This window comes from Schistocerca cancellata, chromosome 1 (genome assembly GCF_023864275.1).
Source record: "Schistocerca cancellata isolate TAMUIC-IGC-003103 chromosome 1, iqSchCanc2.1, whole genome shotgun sequence".
NCBI classification, from domain to species: Eukaryota; Metazoa; Arthropoda; class Insecta; order Orthoptera; family Acrididae; genus Schistocerca; species Schistocerca cancellata.
Window position 1 is genome coordinate 732,496,697 of NC_064626.1, and position 22,726 is coordinate 732,519,422.

Sequence of the window (22,726 nt, forward strand, 5' to 3'; positions counted from 1 at the left end):
CTCTCCTCCACTGCAACGTTTCCACCAAACATATCCTACCGATCACACACACTCTATTTGCAAGGAGTGCATCATCCCGACTGTCAGGATTCATGGCTTTGCAGCCAGCAGGGACATCCAATCATTACATGAGCGTTAGTCGAGAGAGACCAGCACATGCAACGGCAGCTGCATGCCTGTCCCTGGCATCCACACGCTGGCCCTGCTGAATACTCAGAGGTCAGAGAGACTGTCACCAAGCAGTCAACCAATTAATTTACATAGTTGGAATAATCGTCCAGCACAAACACCCGTCATATTGAATCTCCTCAGCACACATGCCCGCTTCTCTCACTGCTCACCCGGCATTCTGTTCTGGTTACTCTGCTAGTCCCGACAAGAGCCGACTAGTACGTAGCCTTGCTGGAAAAGCAAAGCTAAACCTCCACTTTCAGTCGGCCACTGGGAAAAAGGCTGGGGTCGGATGCATGAAGTAGTTCTAACCAGTGCCACCCCAACATAGACGCGCCAGTTCAAAAATCCACTTTACCTTATCCAAGATAGGGATGTTGTTGACCATACACTTAGAATTTCTCAAGTGAATTGCAGATTACCAACTTTATTATGAGTAATTTTCGAAGACAGAAGAAAGCAGGGAATAAACATCTTTTCACATCGCTAAAGTATCGTTACTTGTGAAAATCCTGTAATAGTAGGGCATACGCTGTATTTCTTCTAAGTATTCTCTCATCCGGTAAAATAATCTGTTCTTGTGAGCGTCATATCTGTTACGTCCTGCATCGCAGGGCTAGAATATTAAACTCATTTTTGGCTTGTGTTGGACTGCTAAGAGCATGTTCTGCCTCTGTCACAAGATGCTTACACACTTTCGAACTCTCTGAAAATAACCAAATGCTTCATCACATAGAAAGTCTATTACTTAATGAAGACCTGACACAGAGTCAACATCAATAATAGAGGGAAACAATTCATTTGCACTATCCGATCAGATTAATTGTTTAACAATTTACAGGAAACAAATAGACTGCTTAAAACACTCTGTACCACGTTACAATGATCCTTCTTCATAATAAAACACGTTATCAACGTTTGAGTATCACACACAAACATTATGCAAATAAAGCAATTACATTTTCGCGACAAATAGATCGTAACACTAAATATATCTGAGGTCTTGTCTGCATCGACGTTTAAAGACGCAAGTAACCTCCTCCACCGCAATCTTTCCACTGAATATATCTGGTGCAAAAATCCTGCCAATCACACACACACTCAGGATCACAAAGAGCGCACTGTCCACCAACATTCGGGAGCCACGGCCCCCCTGTAGCTGAGACAATGTGTCGTCATGCGAGCGCCAGTCGGGAGAGACGAGCACATGCATCGGGAACTGCACACCCGTCCCCAGCACCAGCATACACATGACAGCCCTATTGAATGCTTTGAGGTCGGAGAGACTGTCACCAAGCAGTTAAACAATCAATTTACATGGGTGGAATAATGGTTGAGTGCAGGTACCCATCATATTTAATCTTCTCATACAACACACATGTCCACTTTCTATCGCCTCACAGCCAGCTACTGATTACACTGTTAGTCCCCATGGCTATCGTCAAAAGCTGACTAGCCGGTGGCCAGAATCCTTTCTTTGCACCTGCTCATCGCACAAGGCTAAGTCGCCACTTGCAGTCGACCGCTGGTCACAGACACTGCTAGACAAGCAGGCTTGGCTTGGACGTATATAGTAGCTCTAACCAATTTCACCCCATCACAGACACCCCAGTTTAAAAAATTCAGTTATCCAATCAGAGACAAGGATGTCATTCACCATAAACTTCGAATTTCTTATACAAAAAAAGTAGATTTCTCACTTCTATAGTGTTATTTTCGAAGACAGAAGAAGTCATGGAATACACGTGTTTGCACATCGCTAAAGTATCGTTACTTGTTGTGAAATCCTGTAATAGCAGGGCACACGCTGTATTTCTTCTAAGTATTCTCTCATCAGGTAAAATAGTCTGTTCTAACCAGCTGAATATCTGTTACGTTCTGCATTGCAGGGCTAGAATATTAAACTCATTTTTGACTTGTGTTGTACTGCTAAGAGCATGCTCTGCCTCTGTCACAAGATGCTTCCACACTTTCGAACTCTCTGAAAGTAACCAAATGCTTCATCACATACAAAGTCTATTACGGTAGCAGCACAAAGAAGTTGTACATATCCGGTTAATACGACAAATCACATTCTAAATCCGGTAATATAGCTGACTCTATTACCATGGTCATCTCTCCCTCTGTAGATGGGAGATCTAAATTTCATTAAAAGATCCCTCTGCAACGAAAAAGCGGCTGATCAGCGCTCCAAGACCTGAATCACATCTGCGGTACTGTAACACTTGCTTCCACCCACCCAGCAGCACGTCACTGATATCAAATTGATAGGCTGAGTAACTAAACTGACCATGAGAGTCACTTTGCACACTAAGTAATTTTTTTCCAACTGTAGGATTACACTCGCCACATAGCTCAAATGAGATTCCTTGGAGGGAAGATGATGTTCTTTCCGAGGAATACTATTGAGCACAGACATTTGAAGCTGACCAGAGAAGGATTCTACCTTAGGCAACATAAGGACCACGAAAATAAGATATGAGAAATTAGCGCTCATAAGGAGACATGTAAGCAGTCTTTTTCCCTCGCTCTATTTGTGGGTGGGATAGGGAAGGGAATGACCACTAGTGGTACAGGGTACCCTCCACAATGCACCGTATGATAGCTTGTGAAGTAAGCATACAGAAGCGTGGTGGGAGTGTCGGTCGACCATTGGTTCCAGCCTCTGGTCGCCTGTTACTTAATCACCGAGCAAAGCATCAGATGGTAGCACCCCTTTGGTACCGGAATCACTCCCTTTTTTGCTCCCAAATAGTTACCTTCCATAACAGGTCAAATGTAAAATTGGTCTACCTAATAAGATGTCACTCCATCCATTTATAGGCACACAAACCTCATAAAAGAATGTTGTCAGTATCGGTATAGCAGGGCGAGCACATAGAGCAGCTGCTTCCACTGACCTGGTATTGAAGGTAACTGTTTGGGAGCAAAAAAGGGAGTGATTCCGGTACCAAAGGCGTGCTGCCATCTGATGCTTTGCTCGGTGATTAAGTAACAGTGCGACCAGAGGCTGGTACCAATGGTCGACCGACACTCCCACCATCGCTTTCCACGATTCAAAGCACTTGTGGCCATGAGCCTGGCAGCAGTCTGTGCGTGGTGTGTCCCAGCGGCTGGCGCGCACTTCGCTATCGCGATCAGAACTTTTTTTCCACCAGGTATGTTTAGTGCGATCTGGAAGAGTATAATTAAGTGCGGTGACCTATGTTGACGTCCATTTCATGATAGTATCCCTTTGGTGATCGGGAAAAGGTGATCTATCTACGTATTTAATTACTATTTTTTCGATGAATTTTACAAGAACTACATCTTGCAAAAAACAGACAATGATGAGCTTTTTCTGCCAAATAAAGAGATCCAACGCCTGGGGATTGAATTTTATAAATAAACAGTATATCCACTGCCATGTAATTGACATTGATTTGAACTTTGTGCCATGAGATCCTTCCTCTCTAGCACACATAGAATCTTCTCTCACCAATTTCCTTATGGGCGAAAGAAGAGGTAGTATTGTATAGGAGGGGCGCTGGGGTATTTCCGAGAGGGGAAGGGGTTAATTATTTTATCGATGTATTTAATTGTTCAATTAATTTGATATAAAAAATGGGCTTGTATCATCAAGGGGGGGAGGAGTGTTGGGGATTCACAGAGAGGGAAGATGGAGGGGAAGGTCGCGGTGAAGATTGAAGGGGAGGGGGAGGGTTGTGGAGTTTCTCAGAAGGACAGATTATCCTTAGTGGTCATAACTCAAGTAGCAAAACAATAGATTAAAGGTAAGGGGTCACAAATCAATCAAGTTTGCCCCTGAATGTACGCAACTGGCACTAACGAATTGTGCCAGAACCTGTTTTGCCTACTACTTGAGAATGGTAAAATTTGTTATATGGACTCCAGGCATGGCTAGAAATGGGTTGAGTAGGTAATGTTACTGCAAACTTTTATATTTTTACATAGATCAGTTTCCAAGTTTCTCGATTACCTTTCAGAAAATAAAGCAGCAGGAACACTAACAGTCATGAATGTGGTAAGGAATTCTAGAAAATCGCATTGTATGTTTGACAAAGGACACTTTTTAGTTGTTTGCGCGAGAGATAGCCCATTCTAACTGACAGAGGAAGCCAAGACCATGTCACTACCAAGAGGATCATGCTTAGTAAACCTTTTCAGTTTCCAACCCAAGCTTTGGCCTGAGGCTAAAAATGTCCTCTAGATTTACATAACAAACTACCTATATTTTATTACTTTAAGCCACACTAGTCCCACTTCTTGATGACGTGTGCTCCCGGAAATCCATCGTCGTCTCGTGGGTACAAAACATTGTCTCATTGACCTCTTCAACTCTGGTTGGTAAACAATTGCAGAGGACTTCCATTGTATTTGACAATTAATTTGGGCAATGTTCTTCAACGTTCAGTAGCCCCTATGTTATAGTTTTATACACTGTGAATAGCCCTAATATACACTCCTGGAAATTGAAATAAGAACACCGTGAATTCATTGTCCCAGGAAGGGGAAATTTATTGACACATTCCTGGGGTCAGATACATCACATGATCACACTGACAGAACCACAGGCACATAGACACAGGCAACAGAGCATGCACAATGTCGGCACTAGTACAGTGTATATCCACCTTTCGCAGCAATGCAGGCTGCTATTCTCCCATGGAGACGATCGTAGAGATGCTGGATGTAGTCCTGTGGAACGGCTTGCCATGCCATTTCCACCTGGCGCCTCAGTTGGACCAGCGTTCGTGCTGGACGTGCAGACCGCGTGAGACGACGCTTCATCCAGTCCCAAACATGCTCAATGGGGGACAGATCCGGAGATCTTGCTGGCCAGGGTAGTTGACTTACACCTTCTAGAGCACGTTGGGTGGCACGGGATACATGCGGACGTGCATTGTCCTGTTGGAACAGCAAGTTCCCTTGCCGGTCTAGGAATGGTAGAACGATGGGTTCCATGACGGTTTGGATGTACCGTGCACTATTCAGTGTCCCCTCGACGATCACCAGTGATGTACGGCCAGTGTAGGAGATCGCTCCCCACACCATGATGCCGGGTGTTGGCCCTGTGTGCCTCGGTCGTATGCAGTCCTGATTGTGGCGCTCACCTGCACGGCGCCAAACACGCATACGACCATCATTGGCACCAAGGTAGAAGCAACTCTCATCGCTGAAGACGACACGTCTCCATTCGTCCCTCCATTCACGCCTGTCGCGACACCACTGAAGGCGGGCTGCACGATGTTGGGGCGTGAGCGGAAGACGGCCTAACGGTGTGCGGGACCGTAGCCCAGCTTCATGGAGACGGTTGCGAATGGTCCTCGCCGATACCCCAGGAGCAAAAGTGTCCCTAATTTGCTGGGAAGTGGCGGTGCGGTCCCCTACGGCACTGCGTAGGATCCTACGGTCTTGGCGTGCATCCGTGCGTCGCTGACGTCCGGTCCCAGGTCGACGGGCACGTGCACCTTCCGCCGACCACTGGCGACAACATCGATGTACTGTGGAGACCTCACGCCCCACGTGTTGAGCAATTCGGCGGTACGTCCACCCGGCCTCCCGCATGCCCACTATACGCCCTCGCTCAAAGTCCGTCAACTGCACATACGGTTCACGTCCACGCTGTCGCGGCATGCTACCAGTGTTAAAGACTGCGATGGAGCTCCGTATGCCACGGCAAACTGGCTGACACTGACGGCGGCGGTGCACAAATGCTGCGCAGCTAGCGCCATTCGACGGCCAACACCGCGGTTCCTGGTGTGTCCGCTGTGCCGTGCGTGTGATCATTGCTTGTACAGCCCTCTCGCAGTGTCCGGAGCAAGTATGGTGGGTCTGACACACCGGTGTCAATGTGTTCTTTTTTCCATTTCCAGGAGTGTACTATATGGTTGCAGATAACGAAACGAGATTTTCGGTAAGTGATAATTATGAAGTGGTGCGAATGGTGCGAAGATTTTTTGCTTGGTAAAATACTTAATACTTGTAATTTTATTAATCATGATACACAAACTGACTGCAATCCTTTACAAATGGAGGTATGTAATATTTTAATGGCTTTTGAAGGACCTTGCAAAGATTTTGTAGTGTGAAGTGAAATTTTTCGCAAGAAATATGCTACATATAAATGCCAAGATGGTCGGTACAGTCTGAGTTTCACACAATGACGCGAAGTTTCCGAGGCAGAAGTGGAAAAATGGGTGCCAACGACCGGCTTTTCAGCTCACAAAGGAAAGTAGGCACTGTTTATTATCTGACTTCAGTGTTATGTAATTCATTGTTGGATGTGGCTGTAGAAACATCAAGTTTTGTGGCTGCACGTCGGCGAATGATGTAGCAGGAGAGACGACATATATCGAACGAGGAATTCAGGTTCGAGTGCCACAGGATTCAGTGATAGGGCCAGTGCTGTGCTATGTCTACACAGCCGACCCCCCAAAGTCACTAAAATTAGCGGAGAAATCTATGCAGATGATACATCTTTCTTCAGCAGAACTATATGTTGACGGGCAATACACCATAGGTTCCAAGAAGAATGTCAAGATCTTGAAACATGGACAGGCCAACGGCGTGTGAAAACGAATGTTGCTAATAGCCAAGCTCTGGTCCTCGCAAAGTGTAAACGATCAAGTATGCAGACGGAAAGCTATTTGGTTAACTGATCCAGTGGTTCGCAATTATCAAATACTTAGGAGTCACCTGGACACTATACTCATGTGGCATAGCACGTAAGAGAATCTGCAGTAAAACGACAAAAAAGGGTGTTGTATCCTTTGGTCATTGAAAGATCCGTACTATCAATCAAATGCGGACTCGGTATATTCCGCCCCTATATCAGACGAGTCACGGATTACGGATACGCGGAATGGGACAACGCAACGAAGACACATTTGCAGCGACAACAGACTTTCAACTTATTACCTGCACGAAGCCGTAAACGAAGTGGAAGTTTTCAAAAGGTTGACGAAGAATGCACCAAGTGCCTAAACTGTCAAGAATGTCCACCTACACTGATTCGCCAACTTCGAAGGTGTTCAGGTGATAGGGATCGCTAAAGGAGACCAGCAGTCGTTGTAAATAAATGGCAGGGGCGTATCTTCCAGTAACGCAATGCATGCATTGCATGTTCAGTGAAATATATACGAGTTGCAAAGTCATACATACACGTTATAAGTTCATCCGTAATAATTAAATCATAATTAACACCTACTTGATAGTCCCTATTTTGTTTCGTTTGAACCGACAACTAGTTTCTGTGCTCCGCAAGAGGCGGCGCGCCTACATGGGCACTTCCACGTAATAGTCTCGACTCCCATTTGGCATATATGACGTCAGACCAAGCTCGTATGAAACGTTGGTAGACGCATGCAATAGCAAGATAGCACTCAGCACTTTTGCTCTTCTGCTAACCTGACTTTAGCGAGCATTAGTGATTTTAGTGACGGATGAATGCATCATGTTTCATGTGTGTGAACAATATTTTAACCACCATTTGCACAAAATGAGTGATTATAATAGCGATACTATAGAGTAATTGTTTTTAATAAATATTTGCACTCACGGCCATTCAGTGGAAAGGTAGAAAAATGATCGAACTACCCCGTATCTTAACAATTTAATGACAGAGGACTTGTTGCTTGGAAAGGACAATCTTGAAACAATAAAGACCGAGGTTATTCGGATGTTAATAATTTGCGCACCACTGCAGTTTCAAAGCATGAAACATCAGAATCTCATTCCCATGCATGGGTAGCCGTCGGCACATTTGGTAAAAGTAGAATTGATTGGCAATTATATGAACAGAAATTTGGAAGCATTTTAAAGCACAATCAAGCAGTGAGACAGGACCGGGATTGACAGCAGTCACCTCCTTTTTAGACGAAGTATTATCATTTAGAGGATAGAGGAAAAGCTGAGACTCGAGCAAGCGAGGCAGTTTTATGTGGAGTTTATTCATTTATTGGCTGAGTTTGAGGACACATCGAGAAATCACTCGATTACAGCCTTTGTGTTCAACGGATTAACTCCTCTCATTCAACGCAATTTAATTCAAAGCGTACATGGTGTTATGCTCTGGGAAATAGAGACTCAGATGAAAGCAGTGACAGTTGCTATTTTACTAGATGAGACATCGCAGGATACAAATCTTTCGCAATTGCTAGTAGTATAAAGATATTACATAAGGGACGGATTTGTGAAAGATTAGTAGGGTTAGCAGTGATAGATCGGCAACGCCACAGTGAAAGTTGCAGTAGACCGGCTTGAAGAACCTGAGCGCAAAAATTAATTGGTCGCACAAACGTATGATGTGGCGACCATCATGGTGGAACATCAAACGGCGTTCAAACAAAATTTAGAGAAGTAATTCCACACGCAATACGGTATTTGTATACTGCTAGGCTCACAAGGTAAATTTTAGTTTTAACACAGTCAGTATCGTGTATGAGTGCATGTAGAGGTTTTTTTTCCTTAATATTAATGGTTTTCTAACATTTTGGTCCATTCCAAACTAGTTAGATACAGTAGTGCGGAAGAGGTTTCCAAAAGTTGCACCAGCAAGACAGAGTTATTAAAGTCGCTTGGTAAAAACTGTGGCAGATCAAAGGGTTGAACTTGAAGAAATCTACGAGTACTTTTTCGCAAATCCACAAAATTGGGACACAACTGCTATTACTGAAGCAAGTGGATTAGACATAATGTTGCGAGATTTGCTGTTTAACTTCCTTTTGTGTTTGTCTAAAGAACTATTTTCACTGACGGACGTCACATTTAACAGTGTGCAGTCACAGTCCTTAGACATTACACTTCGCAGCAAGGAAGAGGACGACAGGAAAGAAAAGGTGCGCTCTAAGAGGTAGTATGGCTTTGAGAAAATATGGTGCAAGGCAGAAAGGATATTTATATACCGCAGTCACGCAGTTCAATATCATATTTTATTCGCTGCCTGACTTAAAGTGTATTGAAATGTTTGGCTAAAGAAGTTCTCAAACTTTGCAGATGTGTTTCTCGAGGAGGCGTCTGAAAAATTAAGGACAGCATGTGGCAAGTTTTTTGATATTCTTAGGTTAAAGTCTGACGTGAGTATTATGTTTACGTCGCATCATCTTGTAGCCAATTCTGTGAAGGAAATAACAAAGTTTCCTGCATCACAATGTGCTTCACACCGCACTTCCAGAACTGTATAACCACTGTGAAGTGATGTTAACCGTACCGGCTGCATCGTCATCACTGGAAGGATCATTTGCGGTCTGAAAGGAATAAAGACCTTCATTAGGAATGCGAAACGACGAAGTCGTCCGTCTGAACTCTCCATCGTGTACACAGATAAATTTCTGTTGGTGCAGATAAAAGTTCGAAACGCATTCTCCGACGACGCTACTGAGGAGATCTGCAAGAACTGCAGAGCGGAGTTACCCTACACGTAAAGCGATGGTGAGTGATAAATGTTCATATACATAAAACCGATAAGTTTCATGTTGCATACGTTACCAACATTTTCCAGGATACGCCACTGAAAGTAGTAAGACCAGAAGGTACGGCCAGTTGTCAATGAACAACCGTACACGGGATGACACGTACAAAAACAAAGAGATTAAAAAAATGAAGAATAATTTAGCAGTAAATGCTTTCAGTTATAAATTGCACTTTACCACCTACAATGAGAAGAATATGGGATCGAAAACAAACAAGAAATTTGTGGGCATCTGGCCATCCAAAGGGATAAATCGTAACAAAGTGCTCAAACACTTTAAGAGTAAACAGAGTTTGGGATTTGATGAGCGCAGTGATCTTCAGCGTTTCGATCACAATGAACCTCTTGCAAAAAATGTTCTATCGTATAATGTATCCCATTCCCTGTAAACTAAAGTCCAGTCAAGCTGGGGACAAATAAGAGAGAAAAATGCACGAATGTTCCGTCATTCGAAAGAGAATTTACAAAAAAGATAGCAGATTTGTAACCTGAACTTATATAGACTGCAGGAGTTTCTAGAAAAAAGAACGTACCCACTTGGCATTTGTTTCCATTTCTTCTAACAAATGTGTCATCCAAACATTTTCTAACAAGAAAAGTCTTCTGCTCGTTGATTAATTTCTGTAGGTGTACCCCATTTTTGGGCATGTAATATACAAGTTTGCCGCGCGGGATTAGCCGAGTGGTCCAGGGCGCTACTGTCATGGACTGTGCGGCTGGTCCCGGCAGAGGTTCGAGTCCTCACTCGGGCATGGATGTGTGTGTTTGTCCTTAGGATAGTTTAGGTTAAGTAGTGTGTAAGCTTAGGGACTGATGATCTTAGCAGTTAAGTCCCATAAGATTCCACACACATTTGAACATTTTTTTAAATATACACGTTTTTCCTTATCTTGACGTTCTTTAGGCGTCAACTTTTTTTTTGTGTCGCTGAAAAAAATTATATAAAAATGTCCCGGCTGCGTAATACACTTTTCCTAAAAAATGAATTTAACACATGTGGCTATCATGTACAGGCAAGTGAACAGTTCGCTGAATTAATATGTGTAAAGTACTGCTATTACTGACTCACGATTGATACGCAAGCCAGTGTTCCTACGTTGGTCCGTGATAGCGTAAAAGTATCAGGGTGTCAAAGTAAGTCTCTGTTGTGCTGTTGGCCGTCACCATTGCGGCAAATGGCCTAAAATGATCGCTGGCTGTTAGAGGCCATCTTTCACTACCAGGAGCTCAGCTGCTGTCCTAGATATGAGATGGTAATGCGTTTCCTGATCCATATTTTTGTAGGTTTCCGACGTCTGCTACAAAACATTTGGTAATAGGGGCAACCAAAGGTGAGGTGATGTATTTCAAATGATGAAAATGATTTATTAGTCATGATTAATTTCATGAGATTATACTCATATCTTCAGGTAACAAAGTGTTGACATAAAGATGGTACAAAAATCGTAATTAGAACTACCTTAAAATAGGAACTATCAAATTAATATAATCTTGATTAGCAAGTGAAGTATGTGGGCCGGCCAGAGTGGCCGAGCGGTTCTAGGCGCTACAGTCTGGAACCGCGCGACCGCTGCGGCGCAGGTTCGAATCTTGCCTGGACGTGTGTGATGTCCTTAGGTCAGTTAGGTTTAAGTAGTTCTAAGTTCTAGGGGACTGATGACCTCAGAAGTTAAGTCCCGTCGTGCGCAGAGCCATTTGAACCATTTTTTGAAGTATGTGCACCTTTCAGTACATAATGATCTTAAAATCTCTATAAGGATAAATAATAGTAGTCCCTTATATTCCTGCACAAAATTGGCGTCAAAAAGGTAGTTAAGATAGTTGCAATTACGCTTTTAGTATCATCTTTACGCTGTTTATTATCTGAAGATATGGATGTAATGTTATGAAAGCAGTCGTGATTAATAAATCCTTTTGACGGAGCTGTAGAGGTTTTCATCACTTCAAATATCCCTGATTTGTCTTAGATTTGCGAAGAAAGCGGAAGTCTGATCTCCACGAAGTTCCTGCTGTTCATTCCAAAGCTGCTACTTTATCGGGAAAGAACCTAGGGCCTGGATCAACTATCACCGGCTGCGTCATGCTTCCCTTCTCGTTAGTCGTCAATTTGTACGAGGAAAAAACTTAACGGCACTGCGCTCTGGCTTCGTTCAGATTACGTCACGTTAGATCTCATGTCCCTCGTTGCGTCTCCTGTTAATAATGGCTCGGCAATTGAAGACAACTGCCTCGGTACAATGGCTCGGCTCATATCCTCGCTCATCCCAGTGCCAACACTGGTCTCTTCTAGTCCTAGATCATTCCAACGGGTTCTGGAGCCATTTTCAACCTTCAGTAAAACGAAGTTATACAGTCAACCGAAAACGGTTTGAGTCCATTTGCAACATTTTCACTTCGTGATTTGATGTGGCTGCAAGGAAAATGATAGTTATATATATTATATTATATATATATAATATAATATATATATATATATATATATATATATATATATACATAATTAATTTTTGTTGAGACGTAATTCTGCGAAATAATGAAACTATCATTTTCCTTGCAGCCACATCAGATCAGTAAGTGAAAATGTTGCAAATGGACACAAACCGTTTTCGGTTGACTGTATAACTTCGTTATATATATATATATATATATATATATATATATATATATATATATATATATATAACAGTTGGCTGCTTAGTGAGAATACATTATTATCCGTCCCATGCAGAAGCTATGGTTTGCTGTGATCCACATTTTGAGTCGCTTGAGGGAAGTATACCGACGCTACAATGATCATTTTTGGTACGCTTGTGTAAAAGATGTCACCAAATAAGTGCAAAATCCCTCCCTTTCGGCGTTTCCTTTGTGTACTAATAAAATAAAATGTCAGATAAATTCGCCTCGAAAACTAAGGTCAAAAACTTCACGCAAAGTTTAAATGCGTTTTACGCGTTTCATGTATCAAAACTCGTCCATGTCGTGATGTATTGTGTATCCCATCGTATGTTGAGTGCCACGAAAAATATACGAAGGACATTTCGTAAATAATGCATAGGTTGGTATTATTGTGGATTGTTTGATGCAACAACAATAAAAATTACGTCAGATGTAGTTCGGAGCTTGAGGAAGAAGCATGTGTTTTTGTTTTTTCGTTGTGTAGGCCTACTCTAACATAAAATTGGCGAGTGTTAGAAATGGACCGTGCAGGAGACTCGGGTTCTGTGACTGCTGAAAACCAGAGGTCGTATATATAGATTTACGTGGCAAAAACAGGACAAAAGTCCATAGTGCGTTGATGGGAGTTTGTGGTGAGTTTAAAGTGGACCGTAGTACAGTTTCACGTTGGGTTAATCGTTTTCGCGGTGGTCGAATGAAAACCGACGATAATCCAAGACCTTGAAGGACAAAAACATCAACAAATGAACGGAGTGTGAAACTTGGGGCAGATGCTCTTGAAGATGATCGGAGTGTGGCGTGTGAGGAACTCTCTGAAGCCACGGGAATTACCGTATTCTGACAAATGATTTGAAGAAGAGAAAAATTTTTGCGATATAGGTCCCACTATGTTTGACTGGTGAACTGAAGTAGAAACGCCTGGACATTAGAGATGGGCAAAACTGTTCTTTTCAGAGATCGGATCAGAACTGTTCACTCCCTGAAATGAATTAGCTCTTTTTCATGACTCACCACTCATTTACAATAGAAAATAAATGGAAGGCACATTGCCCTTTTTGATCTTATTATATCCTATTTTGAAGTAACACAGATAATGAGTAAGAATTTTGTATTGTTTATTGAAATTTCCACGATATGACAAAGTTTTTGATTATTGATTTATTTTGCACTATCGTGGTTTTTTGGGTGATCGGAAAATGTTGTAACTTGAGATTTACATTAACAATATATCTGGCTATAATGTATTAAAATTTCATTAACCTCATACAAATACATCGCAAGCCATATATTTTTAAAGTGAACGTTTCCTTCCGCAGACGCCTAAAATCGCAAAATCCGTACCAGAATAAGAAAAAAAAATATAAATTTGACTGTAAGACTAAAGTGCTGCATATAGCCTTACGCAGAATAAAACAAGGAAAATATTGGTGTATCACATTTTGCGATACGTTTATCAGTTCGCTCGTAATTAAAGCGTAAATTCGAGTGTCCATAATAAAAATCCTATAGTAAGAGGAGTCGTCAGGAACCTAATCTGATCAGTTTAAAGAAATAATAATAAAATAAAAACAAATGATGTATACATAACATAATAATGTAATATACATAGCGGTATTACTACGAAGAACAATATCCAGTAGAGACGAACTCCGATGCAGAAGCACTGAGTCGAGCAGGTCGAGCCGCAAGCTGTATTACTGCGTGAGCTAAGACCGCAGAGACCAGAGTGACACCTGAGTTGCTTTGCTCAACGCTCTGGCTAGAGTCGAGAACGGTGGGGTGAGCGTTGAGCGGGCGAGTTCCGAGGGTGGGGGGAGCGGTGAACGACCACCACTCACTGGCTCCGAGACAAAGCGTCCGTTCCCTTGCGAGCAGGTTGTTACAAGTAGTTCCTATGTTATCCGCTAGGTGGCTCTCTGTCCTGTTGCTCGCATCAACTGCCCAGAGGGCAGGACGTGTGACTGAAACGATCGCCGACAGAGTGCGATGCGAAGTTAAGCTGCGCCAGACACTGCACGTGGCAGACAACGCACAGAGACGGCATGGCATATGTGAAACACAAAATACAATGGGGCACTGCACAATGCAGGCAGCCAAGGTAGAAGCAGGGCAGAGGCCGGCGCTGGCTGTGTTGTGTGGCGTGCACTGTACTGTGACCAGCAGAGGCGCTGCTGATATGCTCCGTCTCTCTCTCTCTCTCTCTCTCTGCCGTGGGAAACGTTTGGAGCTACCGTTCTTTTTTTCTGAATGACTGATTGTTCACTCCTTTGAAAGATTCAACTCTATGAATCAGTTCAAGAGCGGATCCCCCATCTCTACTGGACATTGCAACCTTGCTCAGACAATGCTTCGACCGTGAAGCTCAAACGTTCTTGTGTTGCACTGTCACTGTTGATGAAACGTGGAATAGAGACTTTAAACCTGAGTTGAAATCACAGTCCAGTGAGTGGACAGGTTCAGATTCTCCACGCCCAAAACATTTCGATGTGCTCAGTCGAAGCTCAAGCAAATGATGACGATTTTTGCTCATGATCACCAAGGAATCATCATGACAGACAAACACGCGGAACAAATGTCACAGCAGTGTATTGTCGTAACTTCATGCAAGACTGCACAGAAAAATGCACAAAACCCGACATCAGTTGCTCGAGGCTGGGCTACTACGACAATGCTTGCTCGCATATCGGCAGTGTTTTAGCCCAAAAACTGCGTGAATACGGATGGGAAGTGTTACCGCACCCTTCCTGTGGTCCGGACGTGAGTCCACCAGACTTTTACTTGCTCCCGAAGTTGAGAAATCGTATGCGTGGACGTCATCTTTCTCTGCAAGTGCTAGCTACATCCTTTACCCGAGGCATTCGACAGATGAACAGGAATTGTGTCCTGGGTGGAATAATACAGCTTCCGAGACGTTGGGATGCAGTCATAGAGAAGGGGGGGAGACTATATTGAAGGACTGTAAAAAGATATTGAAAATTAGTGTACAGTATTTATGAATCGTCCCTCGAATTTTGTCCTATAACATCAACTGTAAATCAAAATTCCTATTTTGTACAATTTTAGCAATAGTATCCTCTCCAGAATGAGATTTTCACTCTGCAGTGGAGTGTGCGCTGATATGAAACTTCCTGGCAGATTAAAACTGTGTGCCGAACCGAGACTAGAACTCGGGACCTTTGCCTTTCGCAGGAAAGTGCCCTACCATTTTTTTGTTTTTTATTGATCGTTGTGTTTGGTCGTTGCGGACGTCACATGACATCCGTTCAAGTTCGTTTTGTTGATCCTTCCACTCAGTTTTTTATTACAGAGGTCAACCAGCTCTCTGACCATACACGCTGAGCTACTGTTCCGGCGTGGAGACATGGCTTAGTCACAGCCTAGGGGATGTTTGCAGAATGAGATTTACACTCTGCATGTGTGCGCTCATATGTAAGTTCCGGCGGAAGTAAAGCTGTGAGGACGGGGCGAGAGTCGTGCTTGGATAGCTCAGCTGGTAGAGCACTTTGCCAGGAAGTTTCAATAGTATCCTCGTTTCAAAGAACTGTCCACCATGAATTTCAGTGTATATCAACGCTAATAAACGCATATTTTTGAGCATTTTTGGAAGTTACGACTCTTGTGCATAATGAATTTTGTAGAAAATTGGTGTTTGTGATTTATGATTACTGTAGCACATATTATAACCAATCTGTCGTGTTACATTTAATTTTCTCTTTCAATAATGGAGTACATTATCTCCATTTAACGTAAATTAACGCTGTTTTCAAGTTTGACGGCTACTATAAGCTCAAAGCTTCGGGAGATTAGTAACTTTTACCACCAAGTTGCTCCGTTGACTTTATAGAAATCACGTTTTGCATGCTAAGTGCTTCATTTATTAAAGGAAAATAGTAATACTTTTAGCTTTACAGATACAAAAATTAAAAGAGAATCAGCAAGCTTATTTAAAAGTTATTTGTGTACTACTGCGTAAAACACTGCTCCTGACACAATGCAACCCCACTGTGAACGCTGTCTTCTGAGATGGGGTGAGTTAGTTGACATTGCAAGCATCTGGGAAACGCACGGACTCCTGTTAAACGATTGGAAAATTTTTGTAAATGCGTTTGTGAAGTATCAGAGATGCCAAAGGTGCCTTAAGTACTCTCCTCTCCTGTGGAGCCTGTGTCCTCTACAAGAATTATAGGACCCATCTTAGAGTATTGTTCGTGTTTGGGACCCATCCCAAATAGGACTAGCCGAGGATACTGAACATGAACAGAGAAGGGCAGCACAGATGGTGACAGGTGTGTTTCAAACGTGAGCAGTGGCAACTTGTGCAAAATTTTAGCAATGTGGTGACTACAGTTTGAATTACGAGGGTGGTAGTCGTAACTAAATTGAATATATTAATCTTACTCAAATTTAATCTTACTTTTTAAATTTTATAGTTAATTCTTTAACGTTTGGAGGAGAAAATTTGGAATACATTTCACATAAATTTTGTCAGCATGTTATAGTCTTACGTGGAGATTTCAATTTACCAGATATAGACTGGGATACTCAGATGTTTAGGACGGGTGGTAGGGACAGAGCATCGAGTGACATTATACTGAGTGCACTATCCGAAAATTACCTCGAGCAATTAAACAGAGAACCGACTCGTGGAGATAACATCTTGGACCTACTGATAACAAACAGATCCGAACTTTTCGACTCTGTAAGTGCAGTACAGGGTATCAGTGATCATAAGGCCGTTGCAGCATCTCTGAATATAGAAGTTAATAGGAATATAAAAAAAAGGGAGGAAGGTTTATGGCTCAAATGGCTCTGAGCACTATGGGACTTAACATCCAAGGTCATCAGTCCCCTAGAACTTAGAACTACTTAAACCTAACTAACCTAAGGACATCACACACATCCATGCCCGAGGCAGGATTCGAACCTGCGACCGTAGCGGTCACGCGGTTCCAGACTGAAGCGCCTTTAACCGCTTGGCCACACCGGCCGGCCGGAGGAAGGTTTATCTGTTTAGCAAGAGTAATAGAAGGCAGATTTGAGACTACCTAACAGATCAAAACGAAAATTTCTGTTCCGACACTGACAATGTTGAGTGTTTATGGAAAAAGTTCAAGGCAATCGTAAAATGCGTTTTAGACAGGTACGTGCCGAGTAAAACTGTGAAGGACGGGAAAAACCCACCGTGGTTCAACAACAAAGATAGGAAACTACTGCGAAAGCAAACACAGCTTCACTGCAAGTTTAAACGCAGCCAAAACCTCTCAGACAAACAGAAGCTAAACGATGTCAAAGTTAGCGTAAGGAGGGCTATGCGTGAAGCGTTCAGTGAATTCGAAAGTAAAATTCTATGTACCGACTTGACAGAAAATCCTAGGAAGTTCTGGTCTTACGTTAAATCAGTAAGTGGCTCGAAACAGCATATCCAGACACTCCGGGATGATGATGGCATTGAAACAGAGGATGACACGCGTAAAGCTGAAATACTAAACACCTTTTTCCAAAGCTGTTTCACAGAGGAAGACCGCATTCCAGTTCCTTCTCTAAATCCTCGCACAAACGAAAAAATGGCTGACATCGAAATAAGTGCCCAAGGAATAGAAAAGTAACTGGAATCACTCAACAGAGGAAAGTCCACTGGACCTGAAGGGATACCAATTCGATTCTGCACAGAGTACGCGAAAGAACTTGCCCCCCTTCTAACAGCCGTGTACCGCAATTCTCTAGAGGAGCAGAAGGTTCCAAACGATTGCAAAAGAGCACAGGTAGTCCCAGTCTTCAAGAAGGTTCGTCGAGCAGATGCGCAAAACTATAGACCTATATCTCTGACATCGATCTGTTGTAGAATTTTAGAACATGTTTTTTGCTCGAGTATCATGTCGTTTTTGGAAACCCAATTCGATTCTACACAGAGTACGCGAAAGAACTTGCCCCCCTTCTAACAGCCGTGTACCGCAAGCCTCTAGAGGAGCGGAAGGGTCGTCGAGCAGATGCGCAAAACTATAGACCTATATCTCTGACATCGATCCTCCCGAGAAGATCACGAATGTAAACTTGTTTTTTGCTCGAGTATCATGTCGTTTTTGGAAACCCAGAAGCTACTCTGTAGGAATACTTGGATTTCGGAAACAGCGATCGTGTGAGACCCAACTCGCTTTATTTGTTCATGAGACCCAGAAAATATTAGATACAGGCTCCCAGGTAGATGCTATTTTCCTTGACTTCCGGAAGGCGTTCGATACAGTTCCGCACTGTCGCCTGATAAACAAAGTAAGAGCCTACGGAATATCAGACCAGCTGTGTGGCTGGATTGAAGAATTTTTAGCAAACAGAACACAGCATGTTGTTATCAATGGAGAGACGTCTACAGACGTTAAAGTAACCTCTGGCGTGCCACAGGGGAGTGTTATGGGACCATTGCTTTTCACAATATATATAAATGACCTAGTAGATAGTGTCGGAAGTTCCATGCGGCTTTTCGCGGATGATGCTCTAGTATACAGAGAAGTTGCGGCATTAGAAAATTGTAGCGAAATGCAGGAAGATCTGCAGCGGATAGGCACTTGGTGCAGAGAGTGGAAACTGACGCTTAACATAGACAAATGTAATGTATTGCGAATACATAGAAAGAAATATCCTTTATTGTATGATTATATGATAGCGGAACAAACACTGGTAGCAGTTACTTCTGTAAAATATCTGGGAGTATGCGTGCGGAACGATTTGAAGTGGAATGATCATATAAAATTAATTGTTGGTAAGGTTGGTACCAGGTTGAGATTCATTGGGAGAGTCCTTAGAAAATGTAGTCCATCAACAAAGGAGGTGGCTTACAGAACACTCGTTCGACCTATACTTGAGTATTGCTCATCAGTGTGGGATCCGTACCAGATCGGGTTGACGGAAGAGATAGAGAAGATCCAAAGAAGAGCGGCGCGTTTCGTCACAGGGTTATTCGGTAACCGTGGTAGCGTTACGGAGATGTTTAGCAAACTCAAGTGGCAGACTCTGCAAGAGAGGCGCTCTGCATCGCGGTGTAGCTTGCTCGCCAGGTTTCGAGAGGGTGCGTTTCTGGATGAGGTATCGAATATATTGCTTCCCCCTACTTATATCTCCCGAGAAGATCACGAATGTAAATTTAGAGAGATTCGAGCGCGCACGGAGGCTTTCAGACAGTCGTTCTTCCCGCGAACCATACGCGACTGGAACAGAAAAGGGAGGTAATGACAGTGGCACTAAAGTGCCCTCCGCCACACACCGTTGGGTGGCTTGCGGAGTATAAATGTAGATGTAGATGTAGAAAATAAAATGAGAAAAAAAGAAAGAAAATGGAAGAAGGAGAAATCGAAGCCGAGCCAACGAACTGGCAGTCGGTGCGCTTGACCACCTTTCTCTTATCTCATTTTGTCCGTTAAAGGTCGTTGTATTTATTCGGGGCGGACGTCCCATGAGGCTTATTCTTGTTCAGCGTTGATCTATTAACTCAGTTTCTTTTTTATTATTATTATTACAGAGGGCAGCTAACCCTCTGTTCGAACACGCTGAGCTACCGTGCCCGCTACCAAAGGGCTATAGAGCTCAAATATGTACCAATACTTAAAACTCACTCATACCGTATGAATAATGGACCAGTGGTGCTACTGACTTGTTTATGTGTCCAATCCCGCCTACCCTCTCTTTGATACAGACGAGGTACTTCCATATCCTGGTGAATAAAAAAGTATCATATAACATATGCGCCTCTTTCCGCTTTATCCATTGGCAAAAAAATCTAGCTTCGATATCTTGAACCATTTATGAAATATGACGATTGTTATGACTACATAGTTCCTGATGCACAGGAATGGAAATGGGCGAATCGCACAAGACCGTCAGCCGGATATAGAAACCAATAACTCAAGGACGAAATGAGATATCGTTCTGCTCTCAATTTTTTATAAAAAAGTTGGATATCTTATCTACATTTCATGTCCAGCAATGCAAGGGCTAAAACCAACAATACACACAGTTTACACAGTGCGCTTTCAGTTCTGCAACCTCTTGAAAATTTCGTGCTATGCTTTACTTCATCTGACGTAGCACAGTAACTATAATGAACAAAGAAAAGAAATTAGGTCCTTTATCGAGCTCAGGTGTGAATCTATAAGATGTGCAAAAATCAAAATTTTTCACGCAATAGTTTTCTTAAAATTGGATGACAAGTATTTTATAGGGGCCGTAACGCTCTCTCTCAGCACATGTAGCAGCATTAGGCGAGCAGTACAGCAACAACGAAGCTGCTCTCAGCACAGAATGTAGAGAGTACATTCGTAGTAATCAAAGGGTTACACTGTATAAGTAATAGTTTAACATTGTGATGAATAAAACTAAATAAAAGAACTGTTGGTAACAGCAGGAATCGAACCCGCGCCGACGAATTTATAGTCGGTGTGGATGATCACTCGGCCATGGCGCCATTATGAAAATTTCTCGTCGAAAACCGATCGTACTCTACATTTGCACAATACTTTCCAAGGAATGTTCAAAGAAAATCTGCAGTGACCATGTAGCCCCGGCAGTGCTGTCAGGGATGACGTCACACCAGAGCTTGCACAGTCGAAAACAGGCAGCTAAGTCCCTCCTCTCAATTGATCGTAGCGCGGTTAAGCCTCATTTCAGCGCTCGACACTGATTTCTAGTTGTGGAGCAAGCACTACAAAATATGTTTTCGATCATTTTGTTAGCATACCAGCACCCATTCGAAGAGAAATGGCGTGATTTTAAGTGCAATACCTACAGTATGCTGTAGCACATTAGCGCATGATCCCCAACCTCCATTGTCCATGAGAAATAAGTTGAAAAATCTGAACTGGTAGACACTTGAAGATAAGACAAACTATCCCATGAAAGCCTACTTACAAAGTTTCAAGAATCAGCTTCAAATGATAAATCTAGGAATATACCACAACTCCCTATGTATCTTTACTTTGGTGTTTGCGCCGGCCGGAGTGACCGTGCGGTTCTAGGCGCTACAGTCTGGAACAGAGCGATCGCTACGGTCGCAGGTTCGAATCCTCCCTCGGGCACGGATGTGTGTGATGTCCTTAGGTTAGTTAGGTTTAAGTAGTTCTAAGTTCTAGGCGACTGATGACCTCAGCAGTTAAGTCGCATAGTGCTCAGAGCCATTTGAACCAGATTAGATAAATTACAGGATGCACAGAGGCGTTTAAACTGTCACTCTCCCTGTGTTGCACACATAAATGGAGCAGGAAGAAGCCTTAGTAACTGGTACAGTGGGAAGTACTCTCTGCCATGCACTGAGTAGTTGGCAGAGTATGGATGTACGAATAAATGTAGACAGTTGAAGCGGCTCGATGTTATCTCGTAACTAATGCTCTCACTGTAGACGAACCACTACTTCGTACTATAGTTATTAATCCGGAAGGCCATAGCAGGAAACCTAGACAATAGCAAGCTTGAAAATAGGTCACTTCTGTTACTAACTGAGGCCTTGGCCTCTACCAGCTAAATTTATTTTATTCGCAGCAATCGGTTGTTGGCATTAAACGACGAAGAAATGTCCACAGTTGTGTTCATTAATCAAGGTTCCGCCCAAAAAATTATCACAGAACTTAAGTTGCCTATCCAAGGAATGTTTAGCTAATCAAACTGTACAACCCAAAAATGTCAGTAAACATTCACTCACAGTTTTCTGACATACGCAGCCTTTAGCAAAAGGCAAATACGATGTTACAACGATGAAGATTACAATGCTGGGTAAAACTCAGCTCACAGCAGCAATGAAAACCACGAACCGATTGTATAGAAAAGCTGTAAAAATCACGTCTACATTTTTACCAGGAGTTTCATGCACGAGTCATACTCACGACAAACACTCGTACATGATATAAACATTTTGTTGAGAGGAATAGTGTGTTGACGCTTGGTTTCTCATGTAGCTACCATGGGATAAACAATTTCATAAACTGTGTCGCCATCAATACGATGTGTGTGATCTTAATTAATTACTAAATCAACATTATATTAAAGGCTCCGACTGGACTCAATGTTCTGTAGGTTATTGATTCAGGAATAGATTACTGTAGCGAAGTATCAGCAACTCTTATGCACTATTTGTTGAGAAACTGAAAAGTGTGGATAAGTGGAAGTAGGACTCACGCATTGAGGATTCTATGCAGAAACAATTACGTATATAGACAGTCCGTTCATTCCGGAAATCAAAATCTCTAGGATTTTTGCCTGTTATCGATACCGATACTGTCAAGATATCGGTCCTGAGTGTTCCAAGACTTTCATATGGGTTGACTTCATGTGCTCTCATATCTGTTGCGATTATTGGTAAGTCTCGAGATGGAAGTCTCGAGAGAAGAAAATAGTACAGCCGCTCAGAGGGTTGTTGGTGTTACGGAC

General features: G+C 42.7%; 2 pseudogenes; both read left to right on the top strand.

Annotated features, from left to right (window-relative positions):
* The first annotated feature begins 707 nt into the window (after positions 1–707).
* LOC126096705 (U2 spliceosomal RNA) lies at positions 708–887 on the top strand (annotated as a pseudogene).
* A 1,095-nt stretch (positions 888–1,982) lies between these two features.
* Positions 1,983–2,162, top strand: LOC126096648 (U2 spliceosomal RNA; annotated as a pseudogene).
* Positions 2,163–22,726: the final 20,564 nt, after the last annotated feature.